Source organism: Sebastes fasciatus, chromosome 12 (genome assembly GCF_043250625.1).
Source record: "Sebastes fasciatus isolate fSebFas1 chromosome 12, fSebFas1.pri, whole genome shotgun sequence".
Lineage (NCBI taxonomy): Eukaryota > Metazoa > Chordata > Actinopteri > Perciformes > Sebastidae > Sebastes > Sebastes fasciatus.
This window is the reverse complement of record NC_133806.1, coordinates 32,978,164-32,992,643: the sequence shown is the minus strand read 5'-3', so window position 1 is coordinate 32,992,643 and position 14,480 is coordinate 32,978,164.

Here is a 14,480-nt window from a genome sequence, read left to right as displayed (position 1 = left end):
CTTTATTCTCATATTAATACTTTTTTTCCTCGTAAACTTCTGACTTTATTCTCATAATATTACGACTTTATTTCTCATAAACGTCTGACTTTATTCTCATTACGACTTTATTTTCTTGTAAACTTCTGACTTTATTCTCATATTACGACTTTATTTCTCGTAAACTGACTATTTTCTCATAGTATTACGATCTTATTTTCTCGTGAACTGACTTTATTATCATAATATGACAACTTTATTTCTCGTTAAGTTATGACTTTATTCTCATAATATTTCCACTTTTTTTGTAAACTTGACTTCATTCTCATAATATTATGACTTTATTCTCATAATATTACGATTTTTTTTCGTAAATTTCTGACTTTATTCACATATTACGACTTTCTTTTCGTAAACCTGACTATTCTCAGAATATTTTGACTTTATTTTTCGAAAAAGTCTGACTTTATTCTCATATTACGACTTTATTTATCGTAAACTTCTGACAATTTTCTCATAGTATTACGATTTTATTTTCTCGTGAACTCCTGACTTTATTATCATATGACTTTTTTCTCGTAAACCTCTGACTTTATTCTCATATTACGACTTTATTTCTCGTGAACTCCTGACTTTATTATCATATTACGACTTTTTTCTCGTAAACTTCTGACTTTATTCTCATATTACGATTTTATTTTCTCGTGAACTCCTGACTTTATTATCATATTACGACTTTTTTCTCGTAAACTTCTGACTTTATTCTCATATTACGACTTCATTTCTCATAAACGTCTGACTTTATTCTCATATTACAACTTTATTTTCTCGTAAACTTCTGACTTTATTCTCATAATATTATGACTATTTTCTCGTATACTTCTGACTTTATTCACGTAAACCTGACTGTATTCTCATATTACGACTTTTTTTCTCATAAACTTCTGACTTTATTCTAATATAACGACTTTTTTTCTAGTAAACTTCTGACTTTATTATCATGACAACTTTATTTCTCATAAACTTCTGACTTTATTCTCATATTAATACTTTTTTTCCTCGTAAACTTCTGACTTTATTCTCATATTACGACTTTATTTCTCATAAACGTCTGACTTTATTCTCATTACGACTTTATTTTCTTGTAAACTTCTGACTTTATTCTCATATTACGATTTTATTTTCTCGTGAACTCCTGACTTTATTATCATATTACGACTTTTTTCTCGTAAACTTCTGACTTTATTCTCATATTACGACTTCATTTCTCATAAACGTCTGACTTTATTCTCATATTACGACTTTATTTTCTCGTAAACTTCTGACTTTATTCTCATAATATTATGACTATTTTCTCGTATACTTCTGACTTTATTCACGTAAACCTGACTGTATTCTCATATTACGACTTTTTTTCTCATAAACTTCTGACTTTATTCTAATATAACGACTTTTTTTCTAGTAAACTTCTGACTTTATTATCATGACAACTTTATTTCTCATAAACTTCTGACTTTATTCTCATATTAATACTTTTTTTCCTCGTAAACTTCTGACTTTATTCTCATAATATTACGACTTTATTTCTCATAAACGTCTGACTTTATTCTCATTACGACTTTATTTTCTTGTAAACTTCTGACTTTATTCTCATATTACGACTTTATTTCTCGTAAACTGACTATTTTCTCATAGTATTACGATCTTATTTTCTCGTGAACTGACTTTATTATCATAATATGACAACTTTATTTCTCGTTAAGTTATGACTTTATTCTCATAATATTTCCACTTTTTTTGTAAACTTGACTTCATTCTCATAATATTATGACTTTTTTCTCATAATATTACGATTTTTTTTCGTAAATTTCTGACTTTATTCACATATTACGACTTTCTTTTCGTAAACCTGACTATTCTCATAATATTTTGACTTTATTTTTCGAAAAAGTCTGACTTTATTCTCATATTACGACTTTATTTATCGTAAACTTCTGATAATTTTCTCATAGTATTACAATTTTATTTTCTCGTGAACTCCCGACTTTATTATCATATTACGACTTTTTTCTCGTAAACCTCTGACTTTATTCTCATATTACGACTTTATTTCTCGTGAACTCCTGACTTTATTATCATATTACGACTTTTTTCTCGTAAACTTCTGACTTTATTCTCATATTACGATTTTGTTTTCTCGTGAACTCCTGACTTTATTATCATATTACGACTTTTTTCTCGTAAACTTCTGACTTTATTCTCATATTACGACTTCATTTCTCATAAACGTCTGACTTTATTCTCATATTACGACTTTATTTTCTCGTAAACTTCTGACTTTATTCTCATATGACTATTTTCTCGTATACTTCTGACTTTATTCACGTAAACCTGACTTTATTATCATATTACGACTTTTTTCTCGTAAACTTCTAACTTTATTCTCATATTACGACTTTATTTCTCGTAAACTTCTGACTTCATTCTCATATTTCCACTTTTTTTGTAAACTTGACTTAATTCTCATAATATTATGACTTTATTCTCATATTACGACTTTCTTTTCGTAAACTTGACTATTCTCATAATATTTTGACTTTATTTTTCGAAAAAGTCTGACTTTATTCTCATATTACGACTTTATTTATCGTAAACTTCTGACAATTTTCTCATAGTATTACGATTTAATTTTCTCGTGAACTCCTGACTTTATTATCATATTACGACTTTTTTCTCGTAAACTTCTGACTTTATTCTCATATTACGACTTCATTTCTCATAAACGTCTGACTTTATTCTCATATTACGACTTTATTTTCTCGTAAACTTCTGACTTTATTCTCATAATATTATGACTATTTTCTCGTATACTTCTGACTTTATTCACGTAAACCTGACTGTATTCTCATATTACGACTTTTTTTCTCATAAACTTCTGACTTTATTCTAATATAACGACTTTTTTTCTAGTAAACTTCTGACTTTATTATCATGACAACTTTATTTCTCATAAACTTCTGACTTTATTCTCATATTAATACTTTTTTTCCTCGTAAACTTCTGACTTTATTCTCATAATATTACGACTTTATTTCTCATAAACGTCTGACTTTATTCTCATTACGACTTTATTTTCTTGTAAACTTCTGACTTTATTCTCATATTACGACTTTATTTCTCGTAAACTGACTATTTTCTCATAGTATTACGATCTTATTTTCTCGTGAACTGACTTTATTATCATAATATGACAACTTTATTTCTCGTTAAGTTATGACTTTATTCTCATAATATTTCCACTTTTTTTGTAAACTTGACTTCATTCTCATAATATTATGACTTTTTTCTCATAATATTACGATTTTTTTTCGTAAATTTCTGACTTTATTCACATATTACGACTTTCTTTTCGTAAACCTGACTATTCTCATAATATTTTGACTTTATTTTTCGAAAAAGTCTGACTTTATTCTCATATTACGACTTTATTTATCGTAAACTTCTGATAATTTTCTCATAGTATTACAATTTTATTTTCTCGTGAACTCCCGACTTTATTATCATATTACGACTTTTTTCTCGTAAACCTCTGACTTTATTCTCATATTACGACTTTATTTCTCGTGAACTCCTGACTTTATTATCATATTACGACTTTTTTCTCGTAAACTTCTGACTTTATTCTCATATTACGACTTCATTTCTCATAAACGTCTGACTTTATTCTCATATTACGACTTTATTTTCTCGTAAACTTCTGACTTTATTCTCATATGACTATTTTCTCGTATACTTCTGACTTTATTCACGTAAACCTGACTTTATTATCATATTACGACTTTTTTCTCGTAAACTTCTAACTTTATTCTCATATTACGACTTTATTTCTCGTAAACTTCTGACTTCATTCTCATATTTCCACTTTTTTTGTAAACTTGACTTAATTCTCATAATATTATGACTTTATTCTCATATTACGACTTTCTTTTCGTAAACTTGACTATTCTCATAATATTTTGACTTTATTTTTCGAAAAAGTCTGACTTTATTCTCATATTACGACTTTATTTATCGTAAACTTCTGACAATTTTCTCATAGTATTACGATTTAATTTTCTCGTGAACTCCTGACTTTATTATCATATTACGACTTTTTTCTCGTAAACCTCTGACTTTATTCTCATATTACGACTTTATTTCTCGTGAACTCCTGACTTTATTATCATATTACGACTTTTTTCTCGTAAACTTCTGACTTTATTCTCATATTACGATTTTATTTTCTCGTGAACTCCTGACTTTATTATCATATTACGACTTTTTTCTCGTAAACTTCTGACTTTATTCTCATATTACGACTTCATTTCTCATAAACGTCTGACTTTATTCTCATATTACGACTTTATTTTCTCGTAAACTTCTGACTTTATTCTCATAATATTATGACTATTTTCTCGTATACTTCTGACTTTATTCACGTAAACCTGACTGTATTCTCATATTACGACTTTTTTTCTCATAAACTTCTGACTTTATTCTAATATAACGACTTTTTTTCTAGTAAACTTCTGACTTTATTATCATGACAACTTTATTTCTCATAAACTTCTGACTTTATTCTCATATTAATACTTTTTTTCCTCGTAAACTTCTGACTTTATTCTCATAATATTACGACTTTATTTCTCATAAACGTCTGACTTTATTCTCATTACGACTTTATTTTCTTGTAAACTTCTGACTTTATTCTCATATTACGACTTTATTTCTCGTAAACTGACTATTTTCTCATAGTATTACGATCTTATTTTCTCGTGAACTGACTTTATTATCATAATATGACAACTTTATTTCTCGTTAAGTTATGACTTTATTCTCATAATATTTCCACTTTTTTTGTAAACTTGACTTCATTCTCATAATATTATGACTTTATTCTCATAATATTACGATTTTTTTTCGTAAATTTCTGACTTTATTCACATATTACGACTTTCTTTTCGTAAACCTGACTATTCTCATAATATTTTGACTTTATTTTTCGAAAAAGTCTGACTTTATTCTCATATTACGACTTTATTTATCGTAAACTTCTGACAATTTTCTCATAGTATTAGATTTTATTTTCTCGTGAACTCCCGACTTTATTATCATATTACGACTTTTTTCTCGTAAACCTCTGACTTTATTCTCATATTACGAATTTATTTCTCGTGAACTCCTGACTTTATTATCATATTACGACTTTTTTCTCGTAAACTTCTGACTTTATTCTCATATTACGATTTTATTTTCTCGTGAACTCCTGACTTTCTTATCATATTACGACTTTTTTCTCGTAAACTTCTGACTTTATTCTCATATTACGACTTCATTTCTCATAAACGTCTGACTTTATTCTCATATTACGACTTTATTTTCTCGTAAACTTCTGACTTTATTCTCATAATATTATGACTATTTTCTCGTATACTTCTGACTTTATTCACGTAAACCTGACTGTATTCTCATATTACGACTTTTTTTCTCATAAACTTCTGACTTTATTCTAATATAACGACTTTTTTTCTAGTAAACTTCTGACAATTTTCTCATAGTATTACGATTTAATTTTCTCGTGAACTCCTGACTTTATTATCATATTACGACTTTTTTCTCGTAAACCTCTGACTTTATTCTCATATTACGACTTTATTTCTCGTGAACTCCTGACTTTATTATCATATTACGACTTTTTTCTCGTAAACTTCTGACTTTATTCTCATATTACGATTTTATTTTCTCGTGAACTCCTGACTTTATTATCATATTACGACTTTTTTCTCGTAAACTTCTGACTTTATTCTCATATTACGACTTCATTTCTCATAAACGTCTGACTTTATTCTCATATTACGACTTTATTTTCTCGTAAACTTCTGACTTTATTCTCATAATATTATGACTATTTTCTCGTATACTTCTGACTTTATTCACGTAAACCTGACTGTATTCTCATATTACGACTTTTTTTCTCATAAACTTCTGACTTTATTCTAATATAACGACTTTTTTTCTAGTAAACTTCTGACTTTATTATCATGACAACTTTATTTCTCATAAACTTCTGACTTTATTCTCATATTAATACTTTTTTTCCTCGTAAACTTCTGACTTTATTCTCATAATATTACGACTTTATTTCTCATAAACGTCTGACTTTATTCTCATTACGACTTTATTTTCTTGTAAACTTCTGACTTTATTCTCATATTACGACTTTATTTCTCGTAAACTGACTATTTTCTCATAGTATTACGATCTTATTTTCTCGTGAACTGACTTTATTATCATAATATGACAACTTTATTTCTCGTTAAGTTATGACTTTATTCTCATAATATTTCCACTTTTTTTGTAAACTTGACTTCATTCTCATAATATTATGACTTTATTCTCATAATATTACGATTTTTTTTCGTAAATTTCTGACTTTATTCACATATTACGACTTTCTTTTCGTAAACCTGACTATTCTCAGAATATTTTGACTTTATTTTTCGAAAAAGTCTGACTTTATTCTCATATTACGACTTTATTTATCGTAAACTTCTGACAATTTTCTCATAGTATTACGATTTTATTTTCTCGTGAACTCCTGACTTTATTATCATATGACTTTTTTCTCGTAAACCTCTGACTTTATTCTCATATTACGACTTTATTTCTCGTGAACTCCTGACTTTATTATCATATTACGACTTTTTTCTCGTAAACTTCTGACTTTATTCTCATATTACGATTTTATTTTCTCGTGAACTCCTGACTTTATTATCATATTACGACTTTTTTCTCGTAAACTTCTGACTTTATTCTCATATTACGACTTCATTTCTCATAAACGTCTGACTTTATTCTCATATTACAACTTTATTTTCTCGTAAACTTCTGACTTTATTCTCATAATATTATGACTATTTTCTCGTATACTTCTGACTTTATTCACGTAAACCTGACTGTATTCTCATATTACGACTTTTTTTCTCATAAACTTCTGACTTTATTCTAATATAACGACTTTTTTTCTAGTAAACTTCTGACTTTATTATCATGACAACTTTATTTCTCATAAACTTCTGACTTTATTCTCATATTAATACTTTTTTTCCTCGTAAACTTCTGACTTTATTCTCATAATATTACGACTTTATTTCTCATAAACGTCTGACTTTATTCTCATTACGACTTTATTTTCTTGTAAACTTCTGACTTTATTCTCATATTACGACTTTATTTCTCGTAAACTGACTATTTTCTCATAGTATTACGATCTTATTTTCTCGTGAACTGACTTTATTATCATAATATGACAACTTTATTTCTCGTTAAGTTATGACTTTATTCTCATAATATTTCCACTTTTTTTGTAAACTTGACTTCATTCTCATAATATTATGACTTTATTCTCATAATATTACGATTTTTTTTCGTAAATTTCTGACTTTATTCACATATTACGACTTTCTTTTCGTAAACCTGACTATTCTCATAATATTTTGACTTTATTTTTCGAAAAAGTCTGACTTTATTCTCATATTACGACTTTATTTATCGTAAACTTCTGACAATTTTCTCATAGTATTACGATTTTATTTTCTCGTGAACTCCCGACTTTATTATCATATTACGACTTTTTTCTCGTAAACCTCTGACTTTATTCTCATATTACGACTTTATTTCTCGTGAACTCCTGACTTTATTATCATATTACGACTTTTTTCTCGTAAACTTCTGACTTTATTCTCATATTACGATTTTATTTTCTCGTGAACTCCTGACTTTATTATCATATTACGACTTTTTTCTCGTAAACTTCTGACTTTATTCTCATATTACGACTTCATTTCTCATAAACGTCTGACTTTATTCTCATATTACGACTTTATTTTCTCGTAAACTTCTGACTTTATTCTCATAATATTATGACTATTTTCTCGTATACTTCTGACTTTATTCACGTAAACCTGACTGTATTCTCATATTACGACTTTTTTTCTCATAAACTTCTGACTTTATTCTAATATAACGACTTTTTTTCTAGTAAACTTCTGACTTTATCATGACAACTTTATTTCTCATAAACTTCTGACTTTATTCTCATATTAATACTTTTTTTCCTCGTAAACTTCTGACTTTATTCTCATAATATTACGACTTTATTTCTCATAAACGTCTGACTTTATTCTCATATTCCGACTTTATTTCTCGTAAACTGACTATTTTCTCATAGTATTACGATCTTATTTTCTCGTGAACTGACTTTATTATCATAATTTGACAACTTTATTTCTCGTTAAGTTATGACTTTATTCTCATAATATTTCCACTTTTTTTGTAAACTTGACTTCATTCTCATAATATTATGACTTTATTCTCATAATATTAAGATTTTTTTTCGTAAATTTCTGACTTTATTCACATATTACGACTTTCTTTTCGTAAACCTGACTATTCTCATAATATTTTGACTTTATTTTTCGAAAAAGTCTGACTTTATTCTCATATTACGACTTTATTTATCGTAAACTTCTGACAATTTTCTCATAGTATTACGATTTTATTTTCTCGTGAACTCCCGACTTTATTATCATATTACGACTTTTTTCTCGTAAACCTCTGACTTTATTCTCATATTACAACTTTTTTCTCGTAAACTTCTGACTTTATTCTCATATTACGATTTTATTTTCTCGTGAACTCCTGACTTTATTATCATATTACGACTTTTTTCTCGTAAACTTCTGACTTTATTCTCATATTACGACTTCATTTCTCATAAACGTCTGACTTTATTCTCATATTACGACTTTATTTTCTCGTAAACTTCTGACTTTATTCTCATAATATTATGACTATTTTCTCGTATACTTCTGACTTTATTCACGTAAACCTGACTTTATTATCATATTACGACTTTTTTCTTGTAAACTTCTAACTTTATTCTCATATTACGACTTTATTTCTCGTAAACTTCTGACTTCATTCTCATATTTCCACTTTTTTTGTAAACTTGACTTCATTCTCATAATATTATGACTTTATTCTCATATTACGACTTTCTTTTCGTAAACTTGACTATTCTCATAATATTTTGACTATTTTTCGAAAAAGTCTGACTTTATTCTCATATTACGACTTTATTTATCGTAAACTTCTGACAATTTTCTCATAGTATTACGATTTTATTTTCTCGTGAACTCCCGACTTTATCATATTACGACTTTTTTCTCGTAAACCTCTGACTTTATTCTCATATTACGACTTTATTTCTCGTGAACTCCTGACTTTATTATCATATTACGACTTTTTTCTCGTAAACTTCTGACTTTATTCTCATATTACGATTTTATTTTCTCGTGAACTCCTGACTTTATTATCATATTACGACTTTTTTCTCGTAAACTTCTGACTTTATTCTCATATTACGACTTCATTTCTCATAAACGTCTGACTTTATTCTCATATTACGACTTTATTTTCTCGTAAACTTCTGACTTTATTCTCATAATATTATGACTATTTTCTCGTATACTTCTGACTTTATTCACGTAAACCTGACTTTATTATCATATTACGACTTTTTTCTTGTAAACTTCTAACTTTATTCTCATATTACGACTTTATTTCTCGTAAACTGACTTCATTCTCATATTTCCACTTTTTTTGTAAACTTGACTTCATTCTCATAATATTATGACTTTATTCTCATATTACGACTTTCTTTTCGTAAACTTGACTATTCTCATAATATTTTGACTATTTTTCGAAAAAGTCTGACTTTATTCTCATATTACGACTTTATTTATCGTAAACTTCTGACAATTTTCTCATAGTATTACGATTTAATTTTCTCGTGAACTCCTGACTTTATTCTCATATTACGACTTCATTTCTCATAAACGTCTGACTTTATTCTCATATTACGACTTTATTTTCTCGTAAACTTCTGACTTTATTCTCATAATATTATGACTATTTTCTCGTATACTTCTGACTTTATTCACGTAAACCTGACTGTATTCTCATATTACGACTTTTTTTCTCATAAACTTCTGACTTTATTCTAATATAACGACTTTTTTTCTAGTAAACTTCTGACTTTATTATCATGACAACTTTATTTCTCATAAACTTCTGACTTTATTCTCATATTAATACTTTTTTTCCTCGTAAACTTCTGACTTTATTCTCATAATATTACGACTTTATTTCTCATAAACGTCTGACTTTATTCTCATTACGACTTTATTTTCTTGTAAACTTCTGACTTTATTCTCATATTACGACTTTATTTCTCGTAAACTGACTATTTTCTCATAGTATTACGATCTTATTTTCTCGTGAACTGACTTTATTATCATAATATGACAACTTTATTTCTCGTTAAGTTATGACTTTATTCTCATAATATTTCCACTTTTTTTGTAAACTTGACTTCATTCTCATAATATTATGACTTTATTCTCATAATATTACGATTTTTTTTCGTAAACTTCTTACTTTATTCTCATATTACGACTTCATTTCTGGTAAACGTCTGACTTTATTCTCGTAATATTACGACTTTTTCTACTCGTAAACTTCTAAATTTATTCTCATAATATTATGACTTTTATTTCTTGTAAAGTTATGACTTTATTCTCATAAGACTTTATTTCTTGTAAACTTGACTTTATTCTCATAATATTTCGACTTTATTTCTCGTAAACTTCTGACTTTAATATCATATTACGACTTTTCTCGTAAACTTCTGACTTTATTCCCATATTACGACTTTATTTCTCGTAAACGTCTTTATTATCATAATATTACGACTTTTTTTCTCGTAAAGTTATGACTTTATTTCTCGTAAAGTTATGACTTTATTCTCATACAACTTTTTTTTCGTAAACTTGACTTTATTCTCATAATATTTCGACTTTATTTCTCGTAAACTTCTGACTTTAATATCATATTACGACTTTTCTCGTAAACTTCTGACTTTATTCCCATATTACGACTTTATTTCTCGTAAACGTCTTTATTATCATAATATTACGACTTTTTTTCTCGTAAAGTTATGACTTTATTTCTCGTAAACTTCTGACTTCATTCTCATAATATTTCGACTTTATTTATCGTAAACTTCTGACAATTTTCTCATAGTATTGCGATCTTATTTTCTCGTGAACTCCTGACTTTATTATCATATTACGACTTTTTTCTCGTAAACTTCTAACTTTATTCTCATATTACGACTTTATTTCTCGTAAACTTCTGACTTCATTCTCATAATATTTCCACTTTTTTTGTAAACATGACTTCATTCTCATATGACTTTATTCTCATAATATTACGATTTTTTTTCGTAAACTTCTGACTTTATTCACATATTACGACTTTCTTTTCGTAAACTTGACTATTCTCATAATATTTTGACTTTATTTCTCGAAAAAGTCTGACTTTATTCTCATATTACGACTTTATTTATCGTAAACTTCTGACAATTTTCTCATAGTATTACGATTTTATTTTCTCGTGAACTCCTGACTTTATTATCATATTACGACTTTTTTCTCGTAAACTTCTGACTTTATTCTCATATTACGACTTTATTTCTCGTAAACTTCTGACTTTATTCTCATATTACGACTTTTTTTCTCAAACTTCTGACTTTATTCTAATATAACGACTTTTTTTCTAGTAAACTTCTGACTTTATTATCATGACAACTTTATTTCTCATAAACTTCTGACTTTATTCTCATATTAATACTTTTTTTCCTCGTAAACTTCTGACTTTATTCTCATAATATTACGACTTTATTTCTCATAAACGTCTGACTTTATTCTCATTACGACTTTATTTTCTCGTAAACTTCTGACTATGTTCTCATAGTATTACGACTTTATTTTCTTGTAAACTTCTGACTTTATTCTCATATTACGACTTTATTTCTCGTAAACTGACTATTTTCTCATAGTATTACGATCTTATTTTCTCGTGAACTGACTTTATTATCATAATATGACAACTTTATTTCTCGTTAAGTTATGACTTTATTCTCATAATATTACGACTTTTTTTTCGTAAACTTCTGACTTTATTCTCATATTACGACTTCATTTCTGGTAAACGTCTGACTTTATTCTCGTAATATTACGACTTTTTCTCCTCGTAAACTTCCAAATTTATTCTCATAATATTATGACTTTTATTTCTTGTAAAGTTATGACTTTATTCTCATAATATTATGACTTTATTCTCATATGACTTTATTTCTTGTAAACTTGACTTTATTCTCATAATATTTCGACTTTATTTCTCGTAAACTTCTGACTTTAATATCATATTACGACTTTTCTCGTAAACTTCTGACTTTATTCCCATATTACGACTTTATTTCTCGTAAACGTCTTTATTATCATAATATTACGACTTTTTTTCTCGTAAAGTTATGACTTTATTCTCATAATACAACTTTTTTTTCGTAAACTTCTGACTTCATTCTCATATTTCGACTTTATTTATCGTAAACTTCTGACAATTTTCTCATAGTATTGCGATCTTATTTTCTCGTGAACTCCTGACTTTATTATCATATTACGACTTTTTTCTCGTAAACTTCTGACTTTATTCTCATATTACGACTTTATTTCTCGTAAACTTCTGACTTCATTCTCATAATATTTCCACTTTTTTTGTAAACTTGACTTCATTCTCATAATATTATGACTTTATTCTCATATTACGATTTTTTTTCGTAAACTTCTGACTTTATTCACATATTACGACTTTCTTTTCGTAAACTTGACTATTCTCATATTTTGACTTTATTTCTCGAAAAAGTCTGACTTTATTTTCATATTACGACTTTATTTATCGTAAACTTCTGACTTTATTCTCATAATATTACGACTTTATTTATCGTAAACTTCTGACAATTTTGTCATAGTATTGCGATCTTATTTTCTCGTGAACTCCTGACTTTATTATCATATTACGACTTTTTTCTCGTAAACTTCTGACTTTATTCTCATATTACGACTTTATTTCTCGTAAACTTCTGACTTCATTCTCATAATATTATGAGTTTATTCTCATGACTTTATTTCTCGTAAACTTCTGACTATATTCTCATAGTATTACGACTTTATTCTCATAATATTACGACTTTATTTATCGTAAACTTCTGACTATTTTTCTCATAGTATTACGATCTTATTTTCTCGTGAACTCCTGACTTTATTATCATATTACGACTTTTTTCTCGTAAACTTCTGACTTTATTCTCATATTACGATTTTATTTCTCGTAAACTTCTGACTTCATTCTCATATTTCCACTTTTTTTGTAAACTTGACTTTATTATCATAATATTACGACTTTTTTTTCGTAAACTTCTGACTTTATTCTCATAATATTTTGACTTTATTTCTCGTAAACTTCTTTCTTTATTCTCATATTACGACTTTATTTCTCGTAAACTTCTGACTTTATTATCATAATATTACGACTTTATTTCTCGTAAAGTTATGACTTTATTCTCATATTACGACTTTTTTTCTTAAACTTCTGACTTCATTCTCATAATATTTCGACTTTATTTCTCGTAAACTTCTAACCTTATTCTCGTAATATTACGACTTTTCGTCCTCGTGAATTTCCAACTATATTCTCATAATATTAGCACTTTTTTTCTCGTGAACTTCTGACTTTATTATCATAATATGACAATTTTATTTCTCGTAAACTTCTGACTTTATTCTCATATTACGACTTTATTTCTCGTAAACTTCTGTCTTTATTATCATAATATTACAACTTTATTTCTCGTAAAGTTATGACTTTATTCTCATAATACGACTTTTTTCGTAAACTTCTGACTTCATTCTCATAATATTTTGACTTTATTTCTCGTAAACTTCTAACTTTCTTCTCATAATATTACGACTATTTTTCCGTAAACTTCTGACTTTATTATCATATTACGACTTTATTTCTCGTAAAGTTATGACTTTAATCTCATATTACGCCTTTTCTTCGTAAACTTCTGACTTTATTAACATATTTTGACTTTATTTCTCGTAAACTTCTGACTCAATTCTCATAATATTACGACTTTTATATTTTGACTTTTTACTCTTGAACTTCTGACTTTATTATCATATGACAATTTTATTTCTCGTAAACTTCTAACTTTATTCTCATATTACGACTTTATTTCTTAAACTTCTGACTTCATTATCATAATATTACGACTTTATTTCTCGTGAACTTCTGACTTTATTTTCATTATATGACAACTTTATTTCTCGTTAAATTATGACTTTATTTTCATAATATTATGACTTTATTCATAATATTATGACTTTATTCTCATAATATTATGACTTTATTCTCAAAATATTATGACTTTATTCTCAAAATCTCAGATTTTTTTTTTTTCCTCCTAATTCTCCGTCGTAATTTTCAAAGCAGAA